At 48.6% G+C, this 20,977-nt stretch overlaps 1 protein-coding gene across 1 annotated transcript in view; it reads right to left on the bottom strand.

The window, feature by feature from the left end:
- The window catches only part of KSR2 (kinase suppressor of ras 2), a 295,021-nt gene that overhangs the window by 96,411 nt on the left and 177,633 nt on the right, over nucleotides 1–20,977 (bottom strand). The window lies entirely within an intron of this gene.

The following is a 20,977-nucleotide window of genomic DNA, read 5'->3' as shown; positions in this document are numbered from 1 at the left end:
TCTAAATCAGACCTAGACCAGTTGGGGAGACAGCTCCTAATACTGGCAAAGCCCACACATTAAGAAATTAAATCATGATCAAATAAAAGATGAAGTTCATATTTCATAACTCGAACATCTCCTCTGGGTCTGTCTTCTTCTTCTGGTCTGGAGCCATGTGCTCTTGCCTCCTAACATGCCTGGCAACTATTTTATTGAATTCCTAAAATTGTATATGAAAATTGAGATAATTTGTGTTTCTGGTTGATGTTATCTTTCTCCGGAGAGGACTGAAATTTTGCTTTTGGCAGCAGTTAAGAGAGGGGGCAAATCACATTAATCTAATCAGGAATCAAGCAGATTGGAAGCTTGGCTTCATTTTCTTTTTATAAGCACCAGTCTATTTCTAGTTGACCCCTGCTCCAAGAGTCTAGCCCCGCAGGTCCCTACTGGACACTCTGGTATTCACCAGGGTCTCCTTCTGTTCGTCTGGAGCTCCAGCTTTGTTCCTCCGCAACATGAGGTGCAGAAGGTCTCAGCTGCCGAGTTTTCGAGCTGCCATGTGGGAAGGAGTCAACCCTTTGGGAAAAGCAGCACTGAACTTTGGGCTCACTTCTCCTGTTATCTCCTTTCTTTTTGGACTCTATCTGAGTCACTTGTGATTCCTTCAAATAGAGTTTTAAAAATATTTTGTCCAGCCCTGGTCAGTAGCGCAGTGGATAGAGCGTCATCCTGGAGCTGGGTACCAGGAATACAGGAGGCAAGCCATGAGCGCCCCCTGGAACACAGGTGTGAGAAGAAGACAAGGAGATGAATCATTACACTGCATGGCTCAGCAAGTGCTCTGACGGAGGGAGTTTAAGGTGGTACGTAGTTCAAAGCACAGGTTTTGAAAAACAGAGCTGATATTAAAACTAGAGTTTGCCGGTTGCTGGTCTGTAACTCTGGGCAAGCTGCCTGACCTCTTTGAGCCTCACTTTCCATTTATTTAAATGTCATCATGCAAATCAGATGGTGTAGCCCAGTGCCTGGTACAGGCAGAAGCCCCATGGACCCTCGGGAGTGAACACTGGTTGAATTATGAAATGAAACCTCACATTTGCCCATTTATCCATGCCCTTCTTTATTCCAGAAAGGATTTAAAGCTGTTCACATTTATGCATTATAAAATAAAAAAAGTGTTTTTGAATGAGCTAATAGTAAAAGCTGGGCAAGAAGGAAGGAGAAGGGACATAACTCCTGTACTGATAATTGTGAGAAGTAGGCCAACGATTTGGCTTTGAGCTTCCTGGTGGCCAGAGCAAAGAGTGAAACACAATTAATCACCTGACTCAGTCACTGGTTCCATAACATAAAAAACAAAACCCAAGTGTGTAAGAATCACAACTCTTTCTGTTCCTGGCATGCTAAATAAATTACTTCAGAGGTCCTCAACAGGACACTGATCCCTAGAGCAATCAACACCCCAACAAGGCCCTCTTGGGCTGTTCTAAAATGTCATTCACTGAAGGATGAGAAAGTAGAAGAACCCAAATGTAGGTCAGTGAAAGTCGTCTTATAGAAAGTCCAAGCGATACAGTCCTGGCATCACAGAGACTTAGTTGGCATTTCAAGAAGAACTGCTTATATCCTCCATAAACTCTATTTCCTTCAACGTTTTGCAGAAGAAAAAACATCAGCGACCATCCTACCAAAAGGACTGTCCAAAGCTTTGCTAAGTGTGCTACCATTTGCTTTATTGTCCAGTCCCTGGGGCCCACACAGAAGTGGGTCATGGAAGTGCTCACACAGAGGCCAAGGGCATCCCTCTCTGTAGTTCTGGGTTCCTTCCCACACCCAGAGGAAGAAGCAAGGGAGACACTAATGTTCTAAGGAAGTGGTAGCAGCCATGACTAATGTCTCTCTCAGGAGTAACCTCTCTCAGTATCTCCTTATAGAAACACTAATCTACTGCAGTCTGAGGGATGACACATATTGTGGGTGCTCAATACTGCATTCCACGCTTTGAGAACAGCATGTGCAAAGGTCCTGGGGTAGGAGAGACTATGGTGGTATGAGGGGCAGGAAGAAACCAGTATGGCTGGAAAAGCAAAAGTGGAGGTGAAGAAGAGAAAGAGAGGTAAGTGAAGGGGAGGGGCTGGAGAGGCAGGGGCCAGAGCATACACTGAGAAGTTCTGTCTTTCAGTGAAGACAAATGGCAGTCATGGAAGGGCTATAAGCAGGAGTAACTGGTCAGACTTGCCTTTGGCCCAGATCCTGTTGGCTGAGGCATGGAGAATGAACTGGAAGAAGGCAGGGAGAGGAGTTGGGAGGCTGTGGCTGTGGTGGCAATGGCTTTGACCCAGCAGGGCACATGTAGATAGAAAGAAGCCATCTGAGACTTATTAAGGTTTCGTGGGAGTTGCGGTTATTGAATGAGGGCAGGAGAATCGTCCTGATGGGCACATGGATGGGTGTTATTAACAGCTACAAAAAGTGGGGGTGGGACCTGCATCTTCTGCAAAAAAATCAGGACCCTACAGATACAGGACAATGGTCGTTTCCTGTTGGTACAGAGTCACCAGACCTGAGGATTTGTGACCCAGGCAAAGAGCCTTGTGAGTCATGAAAACGCTTCCCAGGCTGATGGGAGATTGTGGAATAAGAACCTCAGTAAATGTTTGTTGATGGAATGAATCAATATCTGAGTCAGGAGCTGCCAGGGAGGTGCCCTTTTCAAACTACAAGCCTACATGATGGCCGACCCCGTATAAATATTTCCATGTTTGAAAAAGTTTAGACTCTTATTTTATGATAAAAAATAAATAAAAACAAAACTTCCTGATTTGTCTTTATGATTATCATTAAAATAGGTCTTCTTCATCAGGAAAACATCTTGACTTTTATGTACATTTTTCACGCCTAATTATTTTTCTCCATCTATATTCCAATATGCTAAATATTATGATAATAAATCTAGATGATCTTCAGTTGGTTCCTTTTCTAAGCATACTAAGTGCTAATTAACACCCGGAACCCGGTGAAACCTCAATGTTTTCTATGTACTCACAAATAAGATGAATCAAGTTACTTGAGGGTAAAACGGGGATAATTATCATTATTTATCAAATGTGATAATACACAGAAAGTACTTTTAAGCCCAAAAGCACAATATAAAATGTGAGCCACTCTTATCGTTTGTTAAACAAAATTTCAAAGTTAAAATAAAATCATGAAAGCCCTCATAAAACATTTATTTTGGAGCAGAAAAATAGCTTCCTGGTATACTCACACACACACAAAAAAAATTAGCTAGTTGCAAAGACTCTATTTCCAAATCAAGTCACAGTCGGAGAGGTTCTGGGTGGACATGCGTTTGGAGGGGATGCTATTCAACCCAGTACAGGAGACAAGCCAGGGATGAAACGCCCCCTGTGCTCCACTCCCCAGGGTGCACCGCCACGTGGGGCAGTCCTGCTCCCCAGGCTGGGGCGATCCTGTTCAGAACGTGCCTTTTCTAATTCACACAAAGATGGTGCGACGTGGACCAAAAGCAGCCCTGCCTGGCTCTGCTTCCCACAACTGGGAGTCATCTGGATTACTGGTCATCCTGTTTCCCTTCTGGCTGTCACTCTGCGAGGGCAGGGACTCTGTCTGTCTGGCACACCGAAAGCCTAGCCCAGCGCCTGACACGAACATGGCGGGTGCTCAGGGAACGTACAGCAGATAGAGAGTCGGTAACAAAGAGTCTGCCTTGACCTCTGACAGCTTATCCCATGATGAGTCTCTGTCCCCCAAAGCTGAAAAGCAGTGTCAGTCTATCCTGTGGGGAGAGGTAAGGAACCTCATTTTGAGGGATGCTCTGGGCACTGAGCTGGTCCTAAGTGATCAGTGATCTCACAGAAGGAGAAAGACAGGACGCCCAAGACGGAGCACAGACCCACTGTGGGGGCCACAAGCCAGAGTCCGCCAGGCCTGCCTCGGCTGTGAACCCTGCACAGACCAAGCACAAACACAGCCAGCTGGCAGGCCGAGCTTCAAGGGAGAAAAAAGCTCACTCTATGCAGAAGGGGGCTAGAACAAGATGCCCTCTGATAAAGTCGTATAGGAGCTGTCTCTCCTCCCACACTGCTACTGTGCGCATATACTAGGGAGCAGGAATTTCCATATCGAGTCATATTCCCATGGCCAAGAGAACGGGCCACTGGGAAGGCTGGGACTCAGGGCTGGGCCCGCTTAGAGCAGCCATGCCCAGCACTCAGCGGTCAGCGGTCCTGGGAACCCTGGCATCCTCTCAGTGAGCTCCGAGTAGATGATATGATTCCCGGCAAGGAGAATGCAAGTGTTGAGATACATCATCTCCATCTTTCTGGAAAACGGGAGTCAGGCCCCAAACCAGACCCTCTGGCCATCCTGAAATTGGGAGGCATGACAGCAATAAGCCAAAGCCCATCTGACGGAGGTGAGCGAGGCCCAAAGCAATAGATCCTGACACTGGGCCATGGATTTTCAAGGTGACACCACATAAGTGTTCAAGATGTTATGGATGTTGCTGCCCCAGCAAATCAAACATGCCACCTGCACCCTGCAGAGAGCTGATGCCCAGCCAATTTCCCAGGGTGAAAGCCCTCAGGACAAGCCAGACCCCGTCACTAGAGCGCACGGGCAGGAGGAACAGGGCCTCCCATCTTCCCCGTTCTCTATACGGGCTTGCTCCTCACTGTCTCCCATGGCCAAGCTTTTCTGCCGTTAGAAACACAACCAAAAATAAGAAAATGTATGCAGAGAGAAGCAGAGGAGAAAAAGGCATCATAAATTTCAAATAATGAAAGGCGAGGAGATGGTTAGGAAGAGATTAAAGCCAAGCGAAAACTAAAAGAGATGAATGACCCAAAAGCCGAGAATGGGCTCGTATTCCAATAAATAGGAGACATGACGAATTTTTACCTTAAATCGTGAGACAAAAGAAAGGAGATTTAAAATGAAACAGACTGGCAGTCAATGAAGCAAGAATCCAAACACTGGCGGGCATAGGAGATCAAAGATGAAGATAAATGGTGTTTAAACCTCAGAGACCATAAATTAACAACGCGAATGTTAAGTGGTGGGTTTAAGCATTAAGAGCTATCAGAAAAGGCAAAAGGAAATTTAAGAAAGGAGGGAAAACTTTTTAAATCAACTTCTTATTTCAGAGTACTTTCTGATTTACAGAGAAGTTGTGAAGATAGTGCAGACAATTCCTCTATACTATTCTCCCAGCTTCCCCTCATGTGAGGCTCTTACATAAATTATAGATAAAAGTGAAAGTGGTTAGCAGGGGGGAAGGGGGTGTGGGGGAGGGGGGTGTGGGGAACGGAGTAAAAAGGGACAAACATACAGTGACAGAAAATGATTTGACTTCGGCTGATGAGTATACAACATAATCAACAGTTCCAGTGCTATAGAAATGTTTACCTGAAACCTATGTACTCTTATTGATCAATATCACCCCGTTAAATTTAATTCTTTCAACAAAATATATATATATAAGGCCCTGGCCGGTTGGCTCAGCGGTAGAGCGTCGGCCTGGCGTGCGGGGGACCCGGGTTCGATTCCCAGCCAGGGCACACAGGAGACGCGCCCATTTGCTTCTCCACCCCCCCCCCTTCCTCTCTGTCTCTCTCTTCCCCTCCCGCAGCCGAGGCTCCATTGGAGCAAAGATGGCCCGGGCACTGGGGATGGCTCCTTGGCCTCTGCCCCTGGCACTAGAGTGGCTCTGGTTGCAGCAGAGTGACGCCCCGGAGGGGCAGAGCATCGCCCCCTGGTGGGCAGAGCGTTGCCCCTGGTGGGTGTGCCGGGTGGATCCTGGTCTGGCGCATGCGGGAGTCTGTCTGACTGTCTCTCCCTGTTTCCAGCTTCAAAAAAATACAAATATATATATATATATATATATATATATATATATATATATATATATGAGAGAGAGAGAGGAAGAAACCAATGTTGGGACGTTGCGATTAAGTAAACACCAGACCTGATTTCTTTTCACAAGTTCTTTTCACTTTTACTGTACCAGGATCCCACATTACATGTAAGAGAATGAACTCTGAAAGGAAATGAAAGCAAAAGTTTTAAAATATCCAGAACCTACAAAAATAAAAACAAATTTAAAAAAGGAAAGAAAGAAAACTGAAGGACAGAAACAAGATGACAACCAGTGGAAAAGAAGAAAGAGCACAGGAGCAGTCCTGAGTGAATTTAGACACCTGAAAAATGACACGCTGACACAGCAGCTCAGTGGGGGAAAGAGAGGTGATGTGACACACGGCGCTGGGGAACTGGCTGCCCCCCGGGGTGGGGTGGGGGACCCTGACTTCTATCATACACCTAAATCAATTCCAGGTGAATTAAAAACTTCAACCTAAAAGGTAAAACTTCACCACTTTTAAAAGATGTAGGAAAATATGTTCATAGCCTCAGGGCAGAAAAAAAATGTATTAAATAAGATTTTCTTTTTTTTTTTTTTTTGAAAAGCCATACCAGGAAAGAAATGATGCATTTGACTACATTCACGTTAAAAACTTCTATTCGTCAAAAGACAATAAGGGAGATGACATGCTGCAGATCAGTAGGAGATATTCTTGCCACACATGGAAGAAGAATTAGGACCTAGAATATTTATCTAGTTCCTAAAAGTCTGCAAGAGAAAAACACAACTCAATAGAGGGGAAAAAAATGGAAGCAGAAGACATGTCACAGACAATGAAACAGGAGAAGTCAACACACAGGCAGAAAGACCCTCAACCTCATTGGCCATGGGGGAAAAGCAAGCTGAAAATAAGCTGAGACACCATTATCTTCTCACCAGATTGGCAACATTCTGGTCACCTCGAAGTTGGCAAGAATATGGAGCAACGGGAACACCTAGGCAACCATTGGTGCAACCATTCTGGCAACCAATTATACTTCATCTAGTCCATTGGGTCTCCACCAGGGGCGGTCCTGACCCTCCCCCGCCAGCCCACATGGACACTCAGCCAGGTCTGGAGACATACTGGTTTCTTAAATGTGTTTGTTTGTGGGAGGAGGTGCTACTGACATCTTGCAGGTAGAGCCCAAGGATGCTGCTAGACATCCTACAAAGCACGGAGCAGGCTCTGCCACAAAGAATTATTCATGCCCAGGTGTCTGTCCGCCATGCTGGAATTGAAAAAAATCCAATCTCATCAGGTTGACGACTCTTGAACAGACCCAGCAGATCGACTCCCAGGAACAGTTCCTTGATCGGTCTTATACAACTCTTTCCTGGTAAAAATTAAGAAGGGCACTTGTATCTAGGATCAAAATCCCAGACTTCTCCCTGGAGAGGCTGATTCAAGAGGCTCAGGATGAGACCCAGCAATCAGGATTTTGTAACAAATTCCTCAGTGACCAGTACCACCAGAGAAGTTTGGGAAACCATGCCCCAGAAATCCTTCAAAGTGAAAAAACGAGGGTAGATCCCAAATGTCCCTCAATGGAGAGAGGCATGCAGTAATTGTGGTCTGTTCGTACAACAGAATGTTGCCATATTTCACTGACTTTTAAGATGCCATTGAGTGTAAGGTCGTTATTGCATGAACCACTAAGAGAGGAAGAGGCTGCCAATTAATCTATGACACAGCGCTTTCTTATACTTAACATTTTAAATTCAGTGTTATTTTCAAATCCCTTTTCGATTGACTTAGACCTATTTTATCGTATATCCCGCTGCCCTGTTCTCATGCTTTTCTGTACCGGCAATAGGCGTTGACAGTTCTTTGTTTCAAAGCCAAGCCATAGTGTAATATTTCTGAAGACCTTTTAAACTCCAATTAAACTCAACTCGTGTAAGATCAACAATGCACAAAAGCCTCGGAAGTGACGGCATCATGCATTAGGAAGAGCCACGTCTGTGTGTGCCCTGCACGGGCACGCAATGACAACCGCAGCCTGACCCTGCCAGGCGGATAGTGACAGTAAGGTGCCGTAGGTGGCAAGCACAGCCCAATGTCAGAGCCGCTAAACTGTGAGGAGTTTAGCAAAACCTTACAGTTGTGAAACCAGTATGCGACAGCATAAAAACTATACCAGAGGGGCCCTGGCCAGTTGGCTCAGCAGTAGAGCGTCGGCCTGGCGTGCGGGGGACACGGGTACGATTCCCGGCTGGGGCACACAGGAGAAGCGCCCATTTGCTTCTCCACCCCCGCCCCCCCTCCTTCCTCTCTGTCTCTCTCTTCCCCTCCCGCAGCCGAGGCTCTGTTGGAGCAAAGATGGCCCGGGCGCTAGGGATGGCTCCTTGGCCTCTGCCCCAGGCGCTAGAGTGGCTCTGGTCGTGGCAGAGCGACGCCCCGGAGGGGCAGAGCGTCGCCCCCTGGTGGGCAGAGCGTCGCCCCCTGGTGGGCGTGCCGGGTGGATCCCGGTCGGGTGCAAGCGGGAGTCTGTCTGACTGTCTCTCCCCGTTTCCAGCTTCAGAAAAAAGAAAAAAAAAAAAAGAATAGAAAAAACTATACCAGAGGTCTGAATGAATATCAAAACTAGAATATTAATTTTACAAATGCATCAGAGCCCTGGTCAGGTAGTTCAGTCAGTCGGTGAGCACCGTCCTGATACGCCAAGGTTGTGGGTTCATCCCCGGTCAGGGCACATACAACAATCAACCAATGAATGCATAAATAAGTAGAACAACAAATTGATGTTTTTCTCTCTCTCTCTCCCTCAAAGCAATAAATAAAATTAAATAAAAACTAAAAAGCAGCAGAATACATGAAGTATGATCTCATTGTTATGAAGTTCAAAAACATGCAAAATTAACTATATGCTGTTTAGGAAGACACACTTATGAGATGTTCTACAAAGATGAGCAACACAAGCCCTGGCCAGGTAGCTCCATCAGGAGCGTCATTCTGAAATGCCAAGGTGGCGGGTTTGATCCCCAGTCAGGGCGCATAGCGGAGGCAACCGGTGAATGCAAACTAAGTGGAACAACAAATGAACGCTCCTCTCTGTCCCCCACCCCCACCATCCTCTCTCTGCCTCTCTAAAAGCAATCAATAAAAAATAGAAATTAAAAATTAAAAAAAAAAAGAAGATGTGCAACACATGGTAAACGAATTCAGGATGATGCCGTCTTCGGGGCGGAAGGGGAGAGAAATACAATCGGAGGATGCACACAGAAACTTCCAGGAGTTCGTGGCATTTTGTTTCTCAAGTTCAAGTTCAGTTTCTGAGTGTTTTCATCAGGGCTGGGACTAGGGGGAGCTAAGTGATGCACTACCCTCTGGCACAAAATTTAAGGGGCTGGCCAAAACACTCAAGTAACAAGAAAAAAAAATGTTTTCATGTAACATTTTTTAATTGAATGCAAATCCATGATGAACAAAACACCAAATTTTTATCTGAGGACAGGACGCAGCCCTGCAATGACATGACTTTGTCTCCCCTGTCACTCTCTAATCCCAGCTCGAGTTCAAATAAAACTTTATTAACAAAAACAGGCAGTGAGTCCACAGGCAGTAATAGTTCACCCACCTGTTCTTTTTATATGCTGCACTAAAATTTTATTGGTATTCTTTAAAGTGCATATAGATCATAAACATAGGTGTATCGGCACATACACACATGTGTGTATATGCAAAGGCACTATTTTTAAAAATTATTTTACAGAAAGGAACAACCAGTGACAACATCTATCACAACACTGGGCGGGGTGGTCTCCATGCAGCAGCCGTGATCCTGGTGGAAGAAATCTGCTGCTCAGCCTCACTGGTCATTACCAAGAGATCAAGGGATGTGTCCTCCTGCAAACTCCAAGCAGAGAGGTGGCATTCCCCCTCCAGCCTCTGCCACCTGGCCTGACTCCTTGTCAATCAGCCTTCCCCAGTGGAACAGCCCTCTTCCTTTCAGAAGGCTCTTTGCCATCCATTCTTGAATTCAATCTTTATCATTACTGCTGAGGGTCAAGTAGAAGAATCCTCAGTTTCCAGACAGGGAAACTGAGTCCTGGAGAGGTTGCCTAACCTGCCCAACATGGCAGTGAGAGATGGCAGAGCCCAGTTTATGGGGGTTTCAAATCCACCCTCTGCAGCTGACTGGTGGCCTCTGTGAGTGAAGATGTGTCTTACCTCGTTTACTACTAGATCAGATAGTAAGGTGACAACAGTAAGCAAAGGGGGTCCCAGTGAACCCCTCTTGGCCAGGAACATGCTTTCATCACTAGAGCCTGTTCCCACAGTACCATGGGCAGTACCCACCACAGGGTGGGCAGCAATAGCTGTGTCTAATTGGCTCCCACCCCTCCTCTGCCAAGAGCCCCCCATGGGCTGCTGGGCCAGATTCTCTTCCCTGGCAAAAAGCCATCCGGGGAGCTAGGGGCCTTTCTGAGAAGCAGCTCTTAACTCTTTATGGTCACTGGGAGGCCATCTGTGAGGCAGTCACTCGAACGCATGGGTGGATGAGCAATTTCACAGCTGAGAAGAGCTCATGTCATTTTCCCAAAAAGCACCCAGTTTACTCCCAGACTGATTATGCAGTCACCAGGGGACTGACTCATCTGCATGGCACTCACATACTCCAGGGCTGGGGACGGACCCTGTTGGGACACTTGTGAGTGTCCTAGGGCTGCTCGACAAAGAACCTCAAACTGTGACTTAAAACAGCAGAAATGTGTTCTCTCATCGTTTCGGAAGCCAGACATCAAGGGGTCCAGGGGGCAGGCCCGAAACTTGCTGGAACCCTTCCTTGCCCTTTTGGTTTCTGAGGACGGACGTCAGTCCTTGGAGCTCGCGGCTCACAGCTGTACCCCTCAATCTCTGTCTCCATGGCCACATGACGTCCTCCTTGTGTGTCTCCATCTCTGTGTCTGAACTTCCCTCTCTGTAGAAGGCCGCCAGTCAGACTGGATGAAGGTCCCACCCTCCTCCAGTACGACCGAATCTTATCTTGAGTAATGGCATTTGTGATGGCCCCCTTTCTACACAAAGTCATGTTCTGAGGTATGGGGGTGGGGGGATTTCAGCACATCCTTTCAGGGAACTCAGTTCAACCCACAGCAGACTCACCTGGCAGTGAGCAGAAACTGAGACCCAGGGTCTGGCTCCTGCTCACCCCTCCCGTCTCCCCGCCATCTCCCCTGCTCCATCCACAGACACATGCTCCTGAAACCCGTCCAACTCCTTCAGCGTAGGCTGTTGTTCCCTCCGCTGGAATGCATGGCCCTCCCATTCGCCATCGGCTAACCCAGGGGTCAGGAACCTTTTTGGCTGAGAGAGCCATGAATGCCACATATTTTAAGTGTAATTCCATGAGAGCCATACAACGACCTGTGTACATTATGCATTATCCAATAAAAATTTGGTGTTGTCCCAGAGGACAGCTGTGATTGGCTCCAGCCACCCACAACCATGAATATGAGCGGTAGGAAATGAATGGATTGTAATACATGAGAATGTTTTATATTTTTAACGTGTTTTTTTTTTTCCCTGAAATTGGAAACAGGGAGACAGTCAGACTCCCGCATGCACCCAACCGGGATCCACCCGGCATGCCCACCAGGGGGCGATGCTCTGCCCATCTGGAGCTTTGCTCTTTGCAACCAGAGTCATTCTAGTGCCTGAGGCAGAGGCCATGGAGCCATCCTCAGCGCCCGGGCCAACTTTGCTCCAATGGAGCCTTGGCTGAGGGAGGGGAAGAGAGAGACAGAGAGGAAGGAGAGGGGGAGGGGTGGAGAAGCAGATGGGCGCTTCTCCTGTGTGCCCTGGCCGGGAATTGAACCCGGGACTCCTGCACGCCAGGTCGATGCTCTACCACTGAGCCAACTGGCCAGGGGTTATTATTTTTTTTATTAAAGATTTGTCTGCGAGCCAGATGCAGCCATCAAAAGAGCCACATCTGGCTCGCAAGCCATAGGTTCCCAACCCCTGGGCTAACCGTACTTAGCTGGCTAGTCTTGGCATAAACGAGACCAGTTCACAGAAGCCTTCCCTGCTCCCCCAGGCTAGACTAGGTGTCCCTGCTCCCTGCCCTGCCATCATCGCTCCTCTGTTTTAATTTTCACAACATCCTGCATACACACTTTGCAGCTCTGATCACCAACAGTTGGTTTTTATGTCCATCCCCTCAGCAGTAGCAGACTGGAGGTTCGGTGAGCATGGAGATCTTGAATGTCGATCCATCCCTTTCTCCCTGTCCTCACGCAGGGAGAAGGCACTCAAACATATTTCTGGTGAACAGACAGATGGGGGAACGACTCTCAAAGAGATCGACTCAAAAGTTAGGCTGTTGGAAAAGCCCTAGTTCTCCTAAGACTCCGGAGCTGCGCTGTAGCATAAGGAAAAGCGGTAAGGGCTCTGAGCCTCGCCATCAACCAGGCCCTCGTGGTCAGGAAGAGGTTTAAGAAAATGGTTTAATCCGACGAGCCTGTCCCCACAGCCTGAAACCCCAAGAAGGCCACGTAACCTCCTCCCTGCACTACCTTCCCCTTGTTTCCAATGGGGGAAAATCAGACCCAGCCACCTCCAGGGGTTGTTGCAGTGAAGACCCCACCCTCTGACCTGCCCTCTATACCAAATCAATGGCCTGTTGTCAGCCTGGGGATGCTTGGACCCAATTAGAAATCAGAAATTTGGGGAAGCGCTCTCCCTCCTAGGACCTCGAGTTCCCCATTTGTAACATTTCAAGAAATTTCTAGGATAGCAGTTTCCAAATTGAGTTTCTAAGAAGTATCTCAGGGTTCACCACTGTCGGGGGACAGGAGGAAGGGGAGGCCCAGAGGAGGGGACACCAGCCACCCCCGCCGCTACACGCAGCCTAGAACACCACCACTTTTATCTGCGCACACAGATACTGTGGGTTTACATAAGAGTCCTTTTTGAAGAAAGCGATTTGTTACTAAGTTAATATTGATAATCAGCCTTTAAAACTCCCCACTAGAAAAAGGGTTCCTGACTTGAATTTTACAGGTCAGAAAGTTCAGTTGCCTGACTAGGCGGTGGCACAGTGGATAGAGCGTAGGACTGGGACGCAGAGGACCAAGGTTCGAGACCCCGAGATCGCCAGCTTGAGTGTGGGCTCATCTGGTTTGAGCAAGGCTCACCAGCTTGAGCCCAAGGTTGCTGGTTCGAGAAAGGGGTCACTCAGTCTGCTATAGCCTCCCGGTCAAGGCACATATGAGAAAGCAATCAATGAACAACTAAAGTGCGGCAACGAAGATTGATGCTTCTCATCTCTCTCCCTTCCTGTCTGTCTGTCCCTATCTGTCCCCCTCTCTGACTCTGTCTCCATCACACAAAGAAAAAGAAAGTAAGTTCAATCAATAGGGGACTGCCTATAGTTGGCAATGTTTGCTTCCAAGGAAGCACACACACTACATAAAACACAATCACCATTGATGATTACCCATCATTTCACTGTGAAAAGAACACTCAATACCAAAAGAGATGAACGATATCATCTCAAACTAAAAGGCTGTTTATTCAGTTCACTAACATAATTCATGGAAACAGTGTATGCTTCTTGTCCTTATTATTAGTTTGTTTTTTAAAACTGGCGCTGGAAGCTGGTTAAGAACATCCCCAGGCCCAACCCAAGTCTGGGGGCTGGGTCTCTGGGTCATAATCCCACGGGAGCTTGTCCAACACCCGGCTTCTGGGCCCAGCCCGAGAGACGGGATGGAGAAAAGATTGTGATGGAGCATGGCCAGCCGGCCGGCCAGCCAGCCCGAGGACTGCAAGGACTTCCTCTGGTTCTAAACCTTAAGTATATGGGTCAACAATTTTATTCTGACACTATCACACCGTGCCTGGCTGCTTCGTGCTACAACGGCAGTTTTGATGGAGACACATGGCTTCCAAACTGAACATTTTTTCTATCTGGTCCTTTATGGAAAAAGTTCACCAACCCTTAACTTAGAAGGTTAACTCAATAAGTCTTGGAGATAGGCATTGTGGAGAGGAAGGGGGCCAAAGGTCACAGCTAGATAAAATACACAGTTGCCCAACTGGGTAGATGTATAAGATGAGGCCACTAGGGAAGAAACAATTTTCTTAGGACAGTGACAAATTTGATTAAAGCAACCCACTATGCCCTAAGCCACTGTTGCAAGGAAATTAGGTCAGGCCAAGTTATATGGAGAGAGTGCACCTGCCGTGAAGTCTGAAGGTGCTGTGGTTTCCATTCTTGGCTCTGATACACTGTATCACCTCTAACCACTGATTTCTCCTCTTGGAAGATCAGTTTCCTCATCTGCAGAATGGAGATGCAGGAGAGTGACTAAGGAACCTGAACACCCAGTGTACACTGCACAGGGCCACAGCAGTGTTACTTGTTATTTCTTTTATTGTTATGAAATCAGCTTAAATCCAAGAATTCTTCTCTGGGGGATGTGAATGGGGACAAAGACATAACCAGACTCAGGTCCTGATGACAGGGAACAGGACTGCCCATACCGACAGCATGTACCTGACCGAGGATCAGGACTCGCTCCAATAGACACACATGTCCCCCCTGGCTCCTAACGCCAACCACGTACCAACCAATTTTTGTTGCCCCGATTCCTAGTGGGAGGGATCATAACAAAAGGTCTAAGGTTGTCTCTTGCATGCTGAGTCCATACTGTTTGTGCGACAGCAGGAAGAACAGTGTGTGTAGGCAGACCAGAGGAGAGTGTCTATGATAAAAACCCAAAAGTGGCCTGCACACACCACACACGGCCACAGGCACGCACCGCACACACACATCACCAGCCCTCCATACACAAAAAGCCTGTCACCTTTGTCTGCAACATTTTTAATAGCAGCAGAGGCCACAGTTTCGCCGCCACCATGGTGTGGTGGAGTGAGCCATTACAGAGCTGGAGTGAGCCAGTTACAGAGCTGGCCATCAGAAACCCAGGCTTCCCACCCCAGCTCTGTAACTCTGAGCAAGCCCCTCCCACTCTCTGGCCTCAGTTTCCCCAACTGTAAAGTGAGGGGGTGGACTCAATGGTATCTGGGGCCACTACCAGTTCTGACCTCTATGATTCTAGAGCAGAGTTAAAAATCGGGGGCCCCAATACCCAAGATGACCCACACACTTGTCCATGATTTAATACCACCTCATGCAACATTCAAAGACTTTGCATTGGGTACTCATATTTTTTAATTGGGAGATTGCTCATAAACGTCATGGTCTCTGACTTCTTTTGAAAAATTGAAAGGTCTGGCCGCCCTGGTCCCTCAAAGGGGGGGATGGACTGAGAAGGACATCACACCACTTAGGAAGAACTCCTGCCCACACTACACAGTCTGAGTCTAACCACAGGGAGGAAACATCCAACAGATCCAAACTGAGGAACATTCGGTAAAGCAGCTGATCCCTACTCATCAGAGATGTCTCTCCAAGCCACAGATAACCAGGCTGCGAGACCACTCAAGCTTGACACGCCACTACATACAATTTGTGATCTCGCATTGGCTTCTATGCCAAAAAAAGAAAAGTGCTATCAAGGATCCTATTGGGACAATTACTGAAACTGGAATATGGCTGGATGAAAGTCTTGATTCAATGTCAAGATGACAGAATCTGTTCCCTCTGTGGTTATGTAAGAGAGTATGCAACCTAGCCTCAAACACTTCATAAACACGAGAGGGAAAACGGGGAGGGGGTTAGGGAGAGAAAGCAAAAACACGGCAAGATTCAAAACTGATGACTCTGAGTAAAGGGGGTGCAGGAGTCCTTTGCATCGTTCTTGCAACATTTCTGTAAGTCTGAATGACTGCACAATAAAACACTAAGAATAAAGATCATCCCATAAGCGTGGGATTCGCGAACGTGAGCCTGCAGAGTCCCCTGGAGGGCTGGTGAACGCCCAGGTGGCTGGACCCCCTGCCCAGAGCGTCTGACTCAGGGTCTGGAAGGAGGAGAGCAAGAGCTCGCATTTTCAGGAAGCTTCCAGAAGTGATGCTGTCGCTGTCGGTCCAGGGCACACTTTGAGAAGCCCTGGTGCAATCCAGTTTAAAGTGTAGAAGTGATCACCGGAAGAACCAGACACAGAAAGGGCTTGTTGGAAGGCAGGGCTGGGAGAGGCATAATATGTGAGAGACCCGGGCTTTTCTTTAGGAACCTTTCTATTGTATAATCATTTTCTTTGTTTCTGGGTATACATATTTTGATGCTTAAGAAGCACCTGGATGGGCATCTGTCAGACAGGAAGACGACTGTCAGTACCTGTTAGGGACCTGCTGGGACCTGGGTTTCTAAATACAGCACTGAGACCAGGCAGCATAGACGCTTTGTGTGTCCACTGTGGGGACAGGGAGTGGGGGGCAGCATTCTCAGGGAAGAACGTTCTTTGGGTCACTCCAACGCTATATACATCTTCCCCCTGCAACTGCCACCCCTGAGTCCGGTGGAAGTTCTCAATGTCTCTCCTGATTCTGAGAAAAGAATGTGGTTTTCGGGCAGCCAACTTCTGTCGAGACAGGCGCTCCTCCGCCCCCTCTTCCAGCAGGTAATGAACCTTGGCCTCAAGCCTCATTAAACCCCATTATATAATCGCCCCCCCCCCCCCGTCCCGAGTGTCTCCGCAGCCCTCCCCGTGGCTGGCTTGTTGGGAGTCGGCAGTTCAGCTTCACCAGTCTTTATTGCTACCTGCCGCTGCCTCCTTCCACCTATCGGGCATCTGACTCAGCCTCAGCCGCACCAGGCCAGGCCCTCAGCGGAGGGTCAGCTACAGTATCTGCTGCCCTGTCCAGCGACAAAGAACAGGAGTTGACTGGAGAAGAGACGAGGAGAGGGCAGGGCGAGATGGGGCCAGAGGAGGGCATGCCGTCCTCTAAGACACCTCATGAAGGACAGTATTTCCTAAGACAGGGACCTCGTATAAAACTCCAGCTGGTTGAGTCATGGCAACCAAGATGGGGATGTCCATGAACCGTCAGTCACTTGTTCCCTTTGGTAGTTGCTGCCCGGAAGTGCTCCACCGACCGGCACAGGTAGCTCATAAAGAAATGCAGAGAAAACAGCAGGTGGTAGAAGCACCCTGTGGTTCCTCATCTCCCACCAGAGAGGTCTGGACGGGTGCCTGCAGGGCCGCAGCTGGCTGCCACGTGCTCCTGGGGCTGCAGTCCGCAGCTGCCCGCTGCCACAGGGATGGCCACCCCCTGGAACAGTGGGCCTCCTGAATGCCAACTCTGGTGACCCAGGATGGATTCCACTGTGTTGGAGGCTGTCCCCACAACACAGGCTCCCAGCTAGGCAGGGAGACAACTTGAACAAGGTCTCTACTTGAAGAGCAAGCGGGTCTCTGTGAGGACGGCTTGGTGACTGCCTTCTGCAGCGCACTGTCGGGTGGGGGGTTCAGAAGACGTCCCAACTCCACCTCCTTCTGGACATCGTGACCTTGGGGGCCAGTTACACGTCACCCTTCTCAGTCCCGATTTCTTTGTCTGTGCAATGGCGGTAATGCACGGTGCCTATCTTACAGAGGAGTGCGATACTTAAATGAGATAAGAGAAGGACATTGTTTTGCCCGAACCAGCGATGCCTAGACCTGCGTCAACACACAGGAAATGCCGGTTGCTATTATTATCACCATTTTCATCACTGTTACAAGCCATTCTATCACACAACAAGGAGCAGCTGCTCCCAGAGCTGCCCCTCATGGAGACTCGGTGTTCTAAGCGAGAAAATTTACCTCGTTCTGTCCTCACAGCATCCTTGTAGTGTCGAAACAGGCTCAGGGACTCGGGGACTTGCCCAGCAACATGTCAGCAACCACTCAGTTGCTCTAAACCCAAAATCACTTCCATCAGCTGGTAACAAATGATAACCTTTCCATTCTGAAGAAGGCTCTTTGTAGGGGTCATATGGATTGCCTGACCTAAGTCAGCTGAGATCAGAGAGACACTGAGAGGAGTCACAGACATACAGCTGGTTGGACCGTTAATGGTCCAGGGGTAGAGGGAATCCATCAGACAGTGCTGGGCCAACAGGGCTAGCCAGAGGCAACACAGCGCAAGGATGAGAGCTGAGGCCATTGTTCTCTAGTTCTCTGGGAAGCAGGTTCGCTCCTGAGTCAGCGCCTCCCACATAGCACAGTAGAATATGATCTCTGTGATCTGTGCATTGCTACCTTGGAGATAGATTCCTCTATAAGTGGGGGCTCCTTCCATGCCCCTCCCTCCCCTGCTCATCACCCCAGATCAAGGAAGGAGGGTAAGCCCCACGGAGGTGAAGTCCTTCTCACAGCCTATCCAAGGTGGCTTGGCACCCTGAAGGTCCGAGGCTTGGCCACTCTACATCCAAATCTGCCTAATGCTGTCTCCCAGCATTACGGTCAGGGGTAATAAGGTGGTGTATCACCACCCTTCACAGGGAAGCCACAGCTGACAGTGACAAAGAGGCAGACAGACTCAGCCTGGCAGGGACACAGACTCAGGGGCTCTCTCGCTGGGTCAGCGGGAGGAAGATCGGCCCAGGGAGGCCTAGAGGCAGGAAGCTCTCTTCTGAGAGAGAATGGGATGATTACAAGCAAGGGGGAGCCAGCGCCAGGCAGCTGGGTTCTCCCAACAGCTCCGCCCGGAGTCTCCACAAACCCAGCTTTCCAAGTGAGTTAAAGGAGGTGCCTAGGAAAAGCTCCCAGACTAAGCCTTAGGACTACAGAGATTCTAAGCTCTGAAACAGATCTTCATGGAGTCTGCTGTTGTCCAGTTGGGGAAACTGAGACCTGGAGACAGACAGGAACTCATTGCACTAAAGAGACGGAATCTGAGCAGGCCAGAGTCAGATCCGTGTTCAAAACCTACCACCTAGGCAAAGTCATTCGTGTTCTGAGCCTCAGTGTCCTTACCTGTAATATGGGAATAGTAATGCCTGTCCCAAAGATTGTGGTGTGCCTTAAACTGTGACAAGGCAGGGACAAAGGTCACACTGGCCATTGGTGGCAGCACTGAGACTCAGAGAAAGAGTTCCCCGCATCCCAACCTGGACTCTGTCCACCTGGCTGCTTCGTTCTGCTATGCGTCAGGGTCAATGGAAATGGGACTGGTCCACAGGATCTAGCTAGAATTTGGGTCACACACTCATTCTCCCAGTGAGACGCAAATGCTATCCTCTTCCTTTCCAAGAGATCAAGGGGGACCTCTTTGAATACAAGAACCAGCACTGTCCCAAGAGGCAACTGTGCTTCTAGGGCTGTGATGGCAAACCTTTTTATAAAAACTGCCCACTTTTGCAGTGCTGATCAACCTGGTCCCTCCCTGTTAGTGCTGGGAGCTAGTTTCATTTAACAAAAGACTTCGCTCTGCCCACTGGCAAACTGAAAAGCCACTCCTCTCGGAGACCAGGGCAGGTGTGCAAATGGGGAACCAAGGTGAACCCTCACAACACTCTTTTTGGTAGGAGGAGGAGTCTAAATGTGCAAGTCCATTTTTTGTTTGTTTGTTTGTTTGTTTTTCAAGCAAGCTACAAGTGTTTCTACTGTGGCCAGAACTAAAGCACAGAGCTGTGGCCAAATCCTGTTGACATTCACTCCTAGGCTGGCAATAGCCAAAGACAGAGATGGCGACCACCCAGCGTCATGCCAAGGTCAATTCCGAGCACTCTTAGGACCACGGGAAGTGGGGGAGGCAGGGAGTTAACTAAAAGTTATTTAGCCACAGCCCCCAAATTACCCATGGAGCTAGAGGATGGGAATGCTCGTAGGGAAAAGGGACTAATAACTATCCTAACAACAGTCCTCACAAACATCTAGAAAATGAATCTACTGTTATCCCATTTTACAGATAAAGAAACTAAGTCTCAAGGAGACTCTTCCCTTGCTCGAGGCCAGGCACAGGGATGGGCGACAGTAACAAAGCTGGGGTGGGAACCCAGGCATCCCCCTCCAGGGCGGGGACTTCCAGCCTCAGCCCACCGCTGTGCTGTCATGTTTCCTCCTCCCCCGAGCTCACCGCGCCACCCTCCAGCTGCCACACAGGCCTGCTGTTGTGGAGTGTTTCCGGTCTCTCTGACACTGATGTCTCCTGACAAATTGATAAATTGGCTTTCTGGTGTTGACGTGGGCCGCGCGTGCTATTCTGGGTGGCCTGCACCTCCCCACACCCCCCGGGCACTCAAACAAGCCAGGCTCTGGAACCTCTCCTAACTGCTATCCACACGGGTCTCTTCCGAGTCCTGCCCTGGAAGCATGATCTGCATCTGCGGACTGCAGACTGAGTTCACCATTCCACCACAGGCCAGCCGCCCAGTAGGACTAAGGCAGAGCCTCTGAACCCAGTCTTGACAATGAACACACATGTTGGATGTTTGCTATGTGTGCAGTTTTCCAGGAAAGAATTAGTGGGTTTCATCAAATTCTTAAAGGGCCTATGGCCTCTCTAAGAAAAGTGGTTAAAGCTTTATGGAAAGAAGAGAACCCCAACATTTAGAGAAAGGCATCCTCCTGGATATTTGAGGGGTCTTGGTGATCCAATCACGCATGACGAGGAGGCCATATATTCTGGAGTAGGAAGGAACCAGATTCAAATCCTGCCTCAACCAGTCAATAGCTTTGTGACGTCAGGCAAGTTCTTGATGCCTCTGGACCTCAGTTTTATCATCTATACAATAGGACTAATCCCTCTGTGCTCTGAGTCATTCCAAGAACAAAGTGAGATCATGCACATGGATTATTAGCAAGTACTGGTGCTCAGTAAACACGACTCATCATTGCTCAGAGAAGCAAAGCACTATGGACACCCTACGGCTGTATCAAGGGCCTGGGGTTACTTCCTCCACATTCCAGCTGCCCCACCTCCTGAGTTCCCAGTCAATGAAACTGCTTGTCAGCCCTGGCCGGGTGGCTCAGTGGATAAAGCATCGTCCCAGCATGCTGACGTTGCTGGTTCGATCCCTGGTCAGGGCATGTACGAGAAGCAAGCAATGAGTGCACAACCAAGTGGAACAAGGACTTGATACTTCTCTCTCTCAAATCAATGAAAAGCTTTTAAAAAGAAAGAAAGTTTTTGTCTTGGTGGGAGGACTGGTTGGGCTTTTCTCAGGGGCT

Source organism: Saccopteryx bilineata, chromosome 2 (genome assembly GCF_036850765.1).
Source record: "Saccopteryx bilineata isolate mSacBil1 chromosome 2, mSacBil1_pri_phased_curated, whole genome shotgun sequence".
NCBI classification, from domain to species: Eukaryota; Metazoa; Chordata; class Mammalia; order Chiroptera; family Emballonuridae; genus Saccopteryx; species Saccopteryx bilineata.
The sequence above is the reverse complement of the archived record's forward strand: the minus strand, read 5'-3'. Positions and strand labels throughout refer to the sequence as shown.